Here is a 12,199-nt window from a genome sequence, read left to right as displayed (position 1 = left end):
ACACAACATTATATTACTCACAGCAGTTAAAATCATCAGAATCATTTTCCTTTTTGTTTAAAATAACAACATGGGGGGAAAAAACCAACAGCAGAAGAACAAACACTTAATAAACTATTGGCCAAAAGCCTGGATAACTTTACATGTTTCCTGAATGCAGGTAAAGAGGGCAATTGCCTGGTTTTAGTTGGGAGTTCCACATAATCTAAGTGCCACCATCAAGAAGGCCCTGTCTATTTGGCCCCCCCATGCTTGTTTGTTTCCATTTCTCCCAGTCACAACACACTAGCCTAGGTACCCCCCATTTGTCCACCTGTCTATCCACTTAATCCTTTCTCTCCCCTCTGTAGCATCCTTCCCCACTTCCTTAAGCCCCTTTTACAATTCTATCACCATCACCATCTATCCTTTCCCCCAACATGTGTATGCAGAAATTGCCACAGTAGGTTGGGCCGAAGGTCCACCCTAGCTCAAGATTTCTATCTTCCATAGGGTGTGAGCCAAGTGACTAAGAGAGGGTGGGAGCTCACATTTCTGAAAATGGAGGTGGTTCATCTAGCAGGTATGACTAGTTGTCATCAACAAACTGACCGGTCCTTTACAGATCCATCATTCCTTTGGTGGAGGTGGGGGGGCATGCTAGTGGCAGTCGCAACATCCTGTGGCAATAAATTCCATAAATTAATGGTGCTTTATGTGTAAAAAACCCAAAACAAAACACCTTTTGTTTACCATAAACTTCCATCATATCAATTCCAGGGGATAATTCTGTGAACTTGACACACCTGTCCACCAAACACTTGTCCTTTCCCCATTTCCAAGAACAATATGACTCATCCATCAATTCAATCACAAATCCTTTCACCTTTCCTTGTTAACATTCTATGTCTCGGCCAACTCAGCCATGACATTGCAGCGAAGGATCCACACAACCGGTTTGTCTTATAGTTAAGATCAAGGGTGGGGAACGTGTGGCCATCTAGATGTTGTTGGACTCACAAACTCCAGATAGCATGGCTGGAGGTCATGGGAGCAACCTAATCTACCAAGATTGTGGGTCACTGCAAGTTTGGGGTTGGGGGCTCCTAAGAAAAGCAAAGACGGGGAATCTTCCTTTGTCTATTCCTTGTTGGGCTTTTCCAACTTCAGAGTTCAACAGTGCGACTCAAATGATGTGCCAAAATTGGGTTGACACAGGTGTTGGCTGTCATGGCGTCCCCCAGAGAATCCTGGGAATTCAAGATGGGAAGAATTTGGGGGAGAGATTCCTTAGCCCCACCCTCATCCCAGAATCCATGGCAACTGAATAGGCTCTGCCACTGAGCTATGGCCCTGCCCATGCCTATCGCTTTCTGCCCCCCCCCACATCTGTCCACCTCAGCCCTTTAACATTATCATCTTTGTGTCCCTGGAGTAGTAAAGACACCTTGTTAACTTTTAATATTTTCTGTTCATTCCTCTGCTCGGAAGGGAGGAGGAAGAAGGAATGGGGTGTGTGTGAGAGAGCGAGAAAAAGGAAATGTGCTTTCTTGCGCCCTTGCTCCCCCCTTTCCCTCCCCCTTTCAGAGGGTGGTTAGTCAATGCAAATTGTCTCATTAAGGAGGAAAGGAGGCGGGAGACATAATTAGGCGGCTGCTGCATATTTATTATGGGGAAGCCAGAGACACAAAGGCATGGGGGGGGGGAGAGTGTGAAGGGAGGAATGAAAGAGCGGATGGATGGAAAGAAAGAAATAGGAGGTGGGTGGGTAGGTGGGAGTTAAAAAAAGGAAGAGATGAAATTGCAGGAGAGAGACATGAGGCAGAGTATGAAATAGGAATGAGGAAGAGAGAATGAATATGAAGGGGGGGAATGGAGGAGACGCAACTGAGGGCTGAAAGAACGAATACACAGATAAAGGCCTCAGTCCTAAATGCCTTTATTTTACATGGACGGAAGCCCCACTTGTTTCAGTGGGGCTTACTTCCTGGTAGGCGACGCATCAGGCCTCAGCCAAAGTGGTGGGGGAGGAGAAGGAGGGAGAGGGAGAAAAGGGGGGCAAACCCAACATGATGAAGTGGAGGGAAAGGAAAGGACAAAGCGTGACAGATGAGGGAGGGAAACACCAGACAGAAAAAGGCAGGAGAGAGAGAGAGAGATGGTGGAGGAGATGAAAAGGGCCGACAGGAACCCAGAGAGAGAGAGAAATGGGGGGGGGTAGGGAAGGATTGAATGGGGGGGGACAGAGGTTGAAGGAAAGACAAGCAACTATGGAGGTGGAAGGAAGTGGCATTTGGGGAAACCAGAACAGAGAATGCAAAGAGAGAGCTTCCTGGAAGAGAAAGGGGGAGCGAAAAAGAGGGAGAGAAGAGAAATGGCACGGGGGGGGGGACACAGAGAGGCTTCCTCTCCAGATAGATGTTGGGGGGGGGAAGGAAAGGAAAGGCAGGCCCGGGCGTGAAAGAAAAGAGAGAAACGGAGGCGGCGGCGTGTTGGGAGGGGGGAGAGGTGAGGGGGCTGCAGGGGGAGGGGAGGGGCTCCGTGCAGGGCGATTAACGGGGAGATTAATGCCGAGGGGTGACAGGGGAGGCAGCGAGAGTCAATAAAACGAGAAGCACAGTGACAGGCAGCGCTTTAAATTACCCTGCGCAGCGGGGAGGGGAGGGGGAGGCGCTCGCAGATCTCCACCCCCCTCCCCACACTTGGGCTAATGCCCTTCAAGCCCACGCTGTAGCCCTCCCCAGATATAGATATATATTCCTCCCTCACCCCATCATCAAATATTTGCTAAACTGTTTGATCAGAGTAATGTGAACAGCCAGGAGAGGGAAGGGGGGGGGAGGTGAAGGGTGGTTTTGACAACAGATTCCCAGCGTGGTCTGGAAGGGAGTTGCTTTTGTTAAAGGGGGGGGGCTCTCCACCTATTGTCTTTCCTCTAAGGGGCAATTGCTGGGTCGGGAGGGGCCAGGGCTGTGCAAAGATCCGGAGTAATGCGCCTCCTCCCCCCTACCCTCTCCTCGCTGCTTTTGTTTAATCCTGCAACGCATTTAGGATTTCATTTGTATATGATTTGCATACAATATTTAGCAGAGGCTTTCTGGCTGGTTGTGTTGTGCACCCTCCAACCTGACGCCTGAGGGGGAGGGGGCACAGAGAGGGGGTGGCTTAAAGACATGCCCCAAATGGTGTATGCAAATATATACTTTGCACCATCCGGAGAGCACCAGGGCCTGCTGTGTTGGTGTGAAAGTTAGTATGAGAGTCAGGATAAAAAAGATTATGTTAGTCCCCCCCCTAAAAAAACCCTCCATTTGAAGCTGTCCCATCAAAACCCAGTTTGTACAACAGCTGTATTAGATCCTGGGCCAATTTGGGGGGAACCAAGCCTGCAAAAGTGCAAAGCCAAATGAGATTCTTCCTAATCTGGATTCTGTCAACCCCAAAGCATTTTACCAGTTATAGATACAGCTGGGGTGGAGGTGGAGGTGGGGGTGGGAGAGAAAAGTCAAAGGTGGAAAAATTATGGAGCTTCACAATCTGATTAGCATGATTGCCTTAACAATTCATTAACAAGATATAAGGCTTGGGGGCTGGTTTTTTGGTGTGAGTGTGTGTTTTGAGAATTAAAGTTGAACATCAAAAGGGACGTTTTAAAATGTTCCAACTTTTTTTTTTAAGGGTGAATTTGAATGGCAAGGTTTTGCTGAGTTTTGAATGTGTGTGAAATTTCATTTCAGGGTGTGTATGTATGCTTGTGGAGTGTGAAAGACAGAAAAATGTGCTTGTGCACGCATTGCTATAATATGAGGCTTGTGTCCTCTCCAAGGACATCTACATCTTAAAGACAATTGCACAACACCACAAGGAAATGCGGGGGGGGGTGAGGCTCGGATACCAGCATCCATTCTAAGGCCACAGAACGAGGGGAAGGGGAGATGTAGAGGGCCTAATCAAATGCACCAGCTTCCTATTAGGTGACAGGCATCTAAAATGAAGCACTTTGTTGAGAAGCATTTTAAGAAACGTGCATTGCCATGTTTTGTAAACTCCTTGGGGCAAGGACTTGCCCTTTCCTTTATTTTGCTTCTGTTTGCCCTGCAAACATGAACACCAGGGGCAAAGAAACTTTTCCAGCCCAAGGGCCACATTCCTTTCTGGGCAGCCTTCTGGGGGCCACATGCCAGTGGTGGGCAGGGCCACAGGCAAAACTGGGAGGAGCCAGGAATGTACATTGTAGTTTTGCACAGTAGGCTAACACATACTCACACACTCCTCTCTGTCCCTCATCAAGGGAAGCAAGAGTTCCAGGACCCACTCCAGCCAGGCAAAAGCATTTGGGGAGGATGTGAAGCAAGGCAGGTGAGGGGTATGGCCTTAAAAGAGTCCTGAGGGCCAGATATAGAAGCTTGGAGGGCCACAGGTTCTCCACCCCTGCCATGCATTGATGGTGCTGTTCAAAGAATAAATAACGCTAACAAGAGTTGCTTGAAAGCTTTTACATGTGTACCTTTGGAGGACTAAGCTATCCCAGCATCCCCCAGGGCAACCGCCAATGGTTTAGGTGTGATCCAACTGGGCAGGCTTCTGTTTCTGCTGCTGCACTTCTGAGAACACTTCCCCCAAACTGCATTATACAGCAATGGCTTGAAATCATTTCAAGTACAGTTCGAAAGAGCTTTTCACACAGAGTGCAGATGGCAACTACGGAAGCTCAGAGGTCTACACCTGTGTGCCGCCCATCCTGGGACTGCAAGCAGAGGCACAGCTAGCCTGTCCACACAGGTAGATTAAGCAGCCTGCTAAGGCAGCATGATTTCAAGGGCTGCTCGCCCACTTTCCTCCTGCCAGTGGCGGCTCCATGTCAGTCAGGCAGTGGGATCCACTCTGGCACCTTGGACAGCTCCCTGAAAGTTCAGACTAAAACCTGGAGCAGATTCCACTGCCCCAATGAAATGGAGCCACCAGCCGCCACTGCATGCTGCTGCCAGTATGGGTGGTCTGCTTCCAGCAAAAACTGAGTAATGTCCCAGAATGCTTTGCTATGCCACAGAAGATTATGGGGCATGCTCTCATTGTTTGCAGGGACATCATTTTCTTATGCCTGTTTCCCCCCCCCCACATACCTGCCTACAATACAACAGCAGCAGCAACACAACCCAAACCAGAGTCAACAAATCAGAGTGCACACTGGGTGTAAAGAAATCTTGAATTTGACACCCAAAAGAGCCAATTCTGATAACGACATAAATCACACACATTTGCATATATTTGCATAACTTATTCTGCTTGTGCTAACAAGAAGGGCTAAAAGAGCTACATTGGGTAGGTCAACAACCGACTCTAGAAAGCCTCTTCAGGCGTTCCGATCTACCTTCTGATAGAATCTTTCAAGCCGATTTTTGGCTTCATAAGGATTAGCAACTTGGCTTTCATTTTCAGAAAGAAAGCCACATGGCACCATAGCTGGACCATTCACAAGATTGTTTTGGTACCATTCAATTTAAGATTACCTCAACCCAAGGCTGGGGGCATGGAGGATGTGCACACTGGGCACTAGAGATGTTATCTGGGGATGCATCCCAAGGACTTCAGTGGCTTTGGGGTCTAGAACTCCTATGCATTGCATGGCCCTGACAGATTGTACGGTTGAGGAAAAGGGGTGCATTTCTGAAAGGTAAGTGACTTGATTAAGGCCACAAATCCATGGCACAAGATTCTTTGTCTACAGGACCACACTTTCTTCTCCTGCAATGAGTCCACTTGGGCAGCTTCCTGATGCCGTGGGAAATGTGGATGAAGTTGCAAATGCAACTCGTGGTGAAACAATCTCACAAGACAGACCCTCAGTGTGTCCATATGACTGTGCACTAATCTTGGTTGGGTGCATGCGTGCGTACTGACATAGGAGGGTCTGAAACCACTGCATGGTAAATGACCAACAGCAAGGCTGGTTATGTGTTGTTGCTTTTGGGAAGCTGGGTGGATCAAAGGGGAGTTATGAAGAATGAGGATTATCACAGTGGTGAAGACCTGGCTCTGGTGGCCTGCTATAATGTATGCAGTTCTGTGCCTACCTTACAGGAGTGTTGCACAGATTACTGAGATTTACATATGTGTCCACTATGTCTTTACAAGAGCAACTGATTAACCATTGTTTTGGGCACTCTGTATCTTTCTCTCGTTGTTATGTGTCTTATATATCCTTTTAAAATACATTTCATACATTTTCTCAAAACAATATAAAGACACCAGCTGTGTCTTTATGACAATTAACTTGGACTTTGTATATTTGAATTATTTGATTGCTTCCAGAGCTGTTGACTCTTAAGGGACAGAGACCTAACCCCACTTTCTCGTGCAATGGTTAATCTAGGACTGCATGTTGAATGTGGGGCTTGGCTATCCCTAGCTGGAGGTTTATAAGCAAAGGGGGGGACAGCCATCTGTTGGGGATGCACTATAAGGCCTCTTTCAACTTTGCAATTCCACAGCCCTACCATTTTATATTTAATGGTGGAGTCGAGTTATGTATGTTCCTAACATTGAACTTTGCAACAATTACACCATCCACAACTGTTGCAGAAGCTTGAATGCTGGAGTCCCCGCTCGGGGTTTGAGTTGTGTTGTGGGAACTTTTACGTTCTGTGGCGGAGGGTTGCTGTGCTGCCATTCTGTGTGTGCGAGGCTGTGACACACATGCTCAGGGTAGGATTGCACACAAGTTTGTTGCACCTGTTTGTTTGCCCTTCTGTGCATCTGAGTCCAAGTGCTCAGAATATTCTTTCTTTTTTTAAACTGAACAACAGATTAATCAGAATATCCACATAAGCTGGCATTGTTCCCCTGGTCCCCAGATACCTCTAGGCACTCACATGCAGGGCATGACAGCAGCAACCCTCTCATGTTGTTTGACTTCAGAATCTGGTAATTCATAGGTAGACTGGCTTGGTATATGGAGGTTCAGTTCAGCTGGGGTGGCAAACAGATATTGTGAGTCCTCTCCTCCATGAACGAGTCTAATCCTCTTTTAAAAGCTTCAGAGTCTGTGACCGTTACATCTTGAGCAACTGAATTCCATAAGTTAATTATGCGCTGTGTGAAGAAGTTGACTGTAGTGGTAGTTTGTGCAGCGTCTGCATGGGATTGTACGTAATTGATTTATTGAGTAGTGTGGGATTTTACTATTCCTGGGGCTTCGTCTGAGTCAGCCACTGAACAAATCTTCAATGGAGCATGTAATAGTAAATACAGAGCCTCTGGCCACGTGCAGAATGCCTTCTTTTATTTATTCATTTTTTTTAATGGTGGGCCACCCTTTGCTAAAATTATCAGGGTGTGAGATAAGAAAATAATGGCATCGATATCAACATTCTTCTCTCAGCAGACAGCCAAGGAAGCCCACATATATTTTGGACTGGAGACAGGACTTCAAGGCTTAGGAAGTGTCACTCTGGAGGTCTAGTGCAGTAAAGACAACATAAGGTTTGAGTGCAAACTGAAAGACCTAGCTTCAAGTCTCAGACCTGCCTAGGATTCATTGGGAGATGTTGAGAAAGTCACTGACACTCAGCCTCTGTTCTCCAGACGTAAAATAGGAATGCAAGGGGCTCCCCTCGCAGCCTTGTTGTAAGAAGATTGTTTGTTTTTAATCAATTTTGAGGCTCCTTGCAAAATAAAACTGTGCTATTGATTATACATAGCTCCAACATATTGAGAGTTAGAAGCAAACCATTTCTGATTACAACACAAGTCACCTTGCACAGGGCAAGCCTCTTTGCACAACTGATTTGTTGTTTTATCTGGGGCCATGTTGCCATTGCAAATTTAGTTGGGTACCCAATTTCAGACCATGCAAGGGACTGAAGCATTGCTTGGTGTTGTCCAATTTTGAGGGAAGAAGGGCTATTTTTTTTTGTCGTGGCTTTGAAAAGGTTTGGCAGTGTGAGTCACTTGATTTTTTGAAATTATTTTTAACTTTGTGGTATACCATCTGCCGCTCTCCCAGCAGTTGCGGCCACTTCTAGCCTCACCCTAATGTAGTATTCTGGAACGTATGCAAATCATACTCTTACAAATAGATAAAACTCAGCCCAGTGCCTTTAGCCTACATCACCAGACAGCACCACAAGGTGCCCCAAAGCACTCCACGTTTCAAACGCAACATGATACTCAAAGGCAAGAGGGATCCACAGTACAAGAGGCTACAAGGATTCCTGTGGTGTTAGGTATGCTAATATAACCCCCCAGCCCCCAGCATGATTTCCTTCCCAAAGCGCTGCCCCATTGAGTCCTGACTTTCTGTCCAACATGCTGATATCATCCTTCAGCTGAAATTCCTGAAATCGGGAGCATTAAAAAACATAGCCTAGGGGGATGGCGGGGGGGGGGGGAGAGAACAGAAATGAAGTTTAACACCATGTAGAAAACTTGGCAAACATTTCAAACCCTTTTTGAATTCCAAACATGTGCAGATGTTCATATATGAAACACGACTTTGAAAAAAATACTCGTCGGTAAAGCAGTACAGGTCTGTATGATCTCAACAAACCCAGGTTTTTTTACACCTCCTCTCCATCCCAAGTCTTACTAGAATTTAAAATGTAACTAGCAAATTCAAAGTAAAGGAGACTTTGTGAATTACACAAACACAAACTCACACCTCAAATTAATTTAAACGGAACCTGGACCTAGGAAACCTAAGAATCAGTGATGTCTTGTGGCTCCATGTCAGTAGGGAAGCAGAATCTGCTTCAGGCTTTAGTCCAAAATACCTTGGACAGCTCCTTGAAGGCTCAGTCTAAGCTTTCAGGAGTGGATTCCATTGAGCCTCAGTCTCCCTATCTACAAGATGGGAATAACGAGGACCCATCACATAGGGATGTCATAGGGAAAACAGGATCTAAGAACCATACAATGCTTTTGCAAATTTAAAAAGCACTCGACAAAACGGCCATGAAAACATAGATACACATCCAAAAAGGACTTACAGCACAATCCTAACCTGTGTTTTACTCAGAAGTCAGCCCTACTGAATTGAAATCAGCTTACTCCCAGGTAAGAGGGGCAAGGATTGCAGCCTTGATGGCATCAACACCAGGACCAGCATATATGGACCACTATTACTAAAAGAAAGGCCAGGGTGCCCCCTGAACATGTAAAAAGTGTATTTTGCTCACCATGTAGCCTGCCCCCATATTTCTGGGATGGAGAGGAGAAGGGATCCACATCAGGGGACTCAGCATTAAGTCCTGAACTGAAGTGTACATGGACAAAAGAGAAGCATTCAAACACCTGAAATCTATGTGGGGCCTGGGGGGGGCAGGGAGGGGGCAGCAATGCCCTGGTCCCTTCCTGCCACTTTAATCCACCAGAGCCTCTTTAGAGAAAGGAGACCACCTCCCCTGTTGCTCTTTCTAAACCCCCCTCCCCTGGTTCTGGAGAACCCAAGGGTCCTGGTCCAGACACCTGCCAGCCTAATTTTATTTTCTTCCCCCCTTTTTGGGGGGTGGTGGTGGTTAATTTTCTGTTCCACTTTTAAACGTCCACCTTGATCCGGAGAGGGTACCTGAGGGCTATAAGGAAGCGCGACAGAGAGAGTGAGGAGGCAGAAGGCGAGGGAGGGAGGCCGGGAAGGAAGAAAGATTGTAAAATCAATTAAATGAGTTGCTAACGGAGCGTCGTGTCGACAATCTGTCGCCGAGTGGAAAATATGAGCTGCCCAAATACACTCCTGGTTTCCACACCTCTGCCAGTCGGCCTTCCTGGGGCCCTTCCATCATTACTCCACCTGTCTGTCAGAGGTCTGAGGATACAGGGGTGGCCGGGAAGGGACTGTCCCAGGCCGGTGAGGGGTCAGAAGGCGGGGGAGGAGGAAAGGAAGATGAGAGCCAGGGCAGGAGAGATGGGGGGGCACCCAGGGGTGTTTTACGGGTCTAGATTGAAGAAGGTGGAGGGAGCCGTTAGATGGAGGCTGGCAAGGAAGAGAGAGAGAGAGAGGAGGAAACGAAGAAAAGAAAGAATCACTGGAGAAAGGGATCTGTGCAGGGGAGATGCAGCCAGAGGGAAAGGGGAAAAAAGAGTGTGGGGAGAGAGATCTTTGGGGGAATGGGCAGAGTGTTGGGGAGGTGACTGGCTTGACCTGGGCGATGGGGGCAAAAGGGGGCCCCGAAAAAAGGAAATGGGGCCCAAGCAACTCCTCTCCTCAGAAAACGGGGGGAACTGGAGATTAAGGATTGGTGGCAGAAGACCCACCCGCCCCAAAAAAGCAGGGGTGGGTAGGAGGGGGCGTTGCAAGGAGAAAGGCAGGAGAGAAAGACTTCCCCATCTCCTTGTCTTCCTTTCCCCTTTAACCCCCCCCAGTGCCACTTACTCCTTAGTGCCCCCCTCGGTTCTCTTCGGTGATGGGGAGGGAGCCGCTGTCTCCTCTCTTATGAGGGGGGAGGCAGGATTAAGACCCCAAACAAAAAGGGGGCGGGAAGAGGGAGGGAATGCGGGATACCACCAGACCCCTCATCCCCCCACTTCTGCTGTCACCTTCAGAAACTGCCACACTTGCCAGCAGCGCCCCCTCGCCTCACCTCCTTCACCCGGCTTTTCAACCCCACATGCCCCCTCTCTCCATCACTTTCTCCTTGGACCCCTCCGGCCAAACTCTTCGCTCCGACCCGTCCTCCGCCTCCATCCCGGCCATCGACCTCCCCGCCCCACGCACCGGCCCCCGCGTTCCCGGACACCTCCGGATGCGCTTTGCCCTCTTCCCTCCCCCCGCCGCAAACACACGAACCCCTCCCTCTCGAGTCACCCCCCCCCCGGATCCCTTACGTCTCGCCATCCCTCGCTTTCCCCCTTCTCCGCCCGCGCATTGTCCCGCCATCCCTCCCTCCGCCAGCCTTTGCGCTCCAGCAGAGCCGCCCGCCTTCGCTCGCTCCCCCCCCCCGCAATCATTTCCTCCCTTGGCCCAGAAGAGCCTCTCCATCCCATCCCATCCGGGCCAGCGCAGCAGCAGCAGCCGGCCGGCCGGCCGTCCTCTCCCCCGCGCCCTCCTCCTGCCACCGGCTTCCCAGGTCTCCATCCTCCAGCCAAGCGCGCGCCCTCCTGCCCGCCTCGCCCGGCGCCGACGCCTGCCAGGGGCTTCCCTTCCCTTCCTCCTTTCCTCCCCGGCCAGCCTTCTGCCGCGTCTCGCCTCCTCTCCCTGCGTCTCTGCCCTTCCGCGTTCCGGCCACCCTCCTGCCCTCCAGCCTCTCTCCCCCTCCCCGCCTCCGGCTTCTCCTCCTTCCCCTTCGGCGCTCGCTCGCTCCGACGCGCCGCGTTTCCTCCTCCTCCCGCTCCTCCTGCTGTCCTCTCCTTCCCCCCATCCGCCCGCCCGCCCGCCTGCCTGCCTTCCTCTCGCCTCGCCTCTCTCCCCGCTTACGCGCTCGCTGGCTCGAAGCGAGGGATAGGAAATCGATGCCACTTACACCTCCGCGGGAACAGAGAGGGGGACCAGCAGGCGCCGCTGACGCTCTTGGCCGCCGGGGTGGGGTGGCTGGCTGGGCTGGGCTGGGCTGGCGGGGGGGGGCGGCGGCGGTGGAAGGACGGGTGGATCGGAGGGGGAGCGCAGGCAGGCTGGCAAGGCAGGCTCAGTTGTCAGCGCTCCGCCGTCTGGCTGCTCCTCCGCGCCGTTCCTCGCTCGGCTCAGGCAGGCAAAAATCGATGGGGTTCGCCGCGCCGGGGCTTCCCCATTGATTTACACTCGTCCGCCTCGCAGCCTGCCTCGTTCCCTCGCTCCGCGGACCTGGCGGCTGCCTTCCAACACAATGGAATAATCAATTCAGTCCTCCTCACTCCCCCCCCTTCCTCCAACCTCACATTCACACACACACACACACACACAGACGAGCGGGGAGGGAGGGGGGGAGGAGCCACTCCGCAGGTGCAGCCGAGCAGGATGGGAAATGTAGTCCCTGGGAGCAGAGCCAGCAGGCAAGGTCAAGGCTACACCATCATCAACAAACCCCCCCCCCAAAAAAAATCAGGCTATTTCCCGGTTACTGGCAATTCTGATTTGTTTTGTGTTGTGGCTTTGAATATCATGGTTCTTTCAGAGTGCCCAGGACACTCCACAGACACTACCTTCTTGTTATTCGTGCAACCGCCCTGCTAGGTAGGTCAACCCACAAGAAAAGTGCTGTTGCACCGAACTGCCCTCCTCCTGGGCTTCCCCAAAGAAGCCACTGTGAGA

The 12,199-nt window shown here is 50.2% G+C and overlaps 1 protein-coding gene across 6 annotated transcripts in view; it reads right to left on the bottom strand.

Annotated features, from left to right (window-relative positions):
• The window catches only part of ZFHX2 (zinc finger homeobox 2), a 31,522-nt gene extending 19,682 nt beyond the window's left edge, over nt 1–11,840 (bottom strand). For 3 of the 6 annotated variants that reach the window (XM_061588375.1, XM_061588379.1, XM_061588380.1), the window contains exon 1: nt 11,436–11,840. The gene's annotated coding sequence lies outside the window, so the exon portion shown is untranslated. Of the gene's footprint in view, nt 1–530; nt 660–9,155; nt 9,304–11,435 lie in introns of those variants that run through there. The other 3 variants (XM_061588378.1, XM_061588376.1, XM_061588377.1) reach the window with 3 other exon arrangements.
• Nucleotides 11,841–12,199: the final 359 nt, after the last annotated feature.

The sequence above is a fragment of the Rhineura floridana genome, chromosome 11, assembly GCF_030035675.1.
Source record: "Rhineura floridana isolate rRhiFlo1 chromosome 11, rRhiFlo1.hap2, whole genome shotgun sequence".
In the NCBI taxonomy this organism is placed as follows: Eukaryota; Metazoa; Chordata; class Lepidosauria; order Squamata; family Rhineuridae; genus Rhineura; species Rhineura floridana.
Note: the sequence above shows the minus strand (reverse complement) of the source record. Positions and strands in the feature narration are given on the sequence as shown.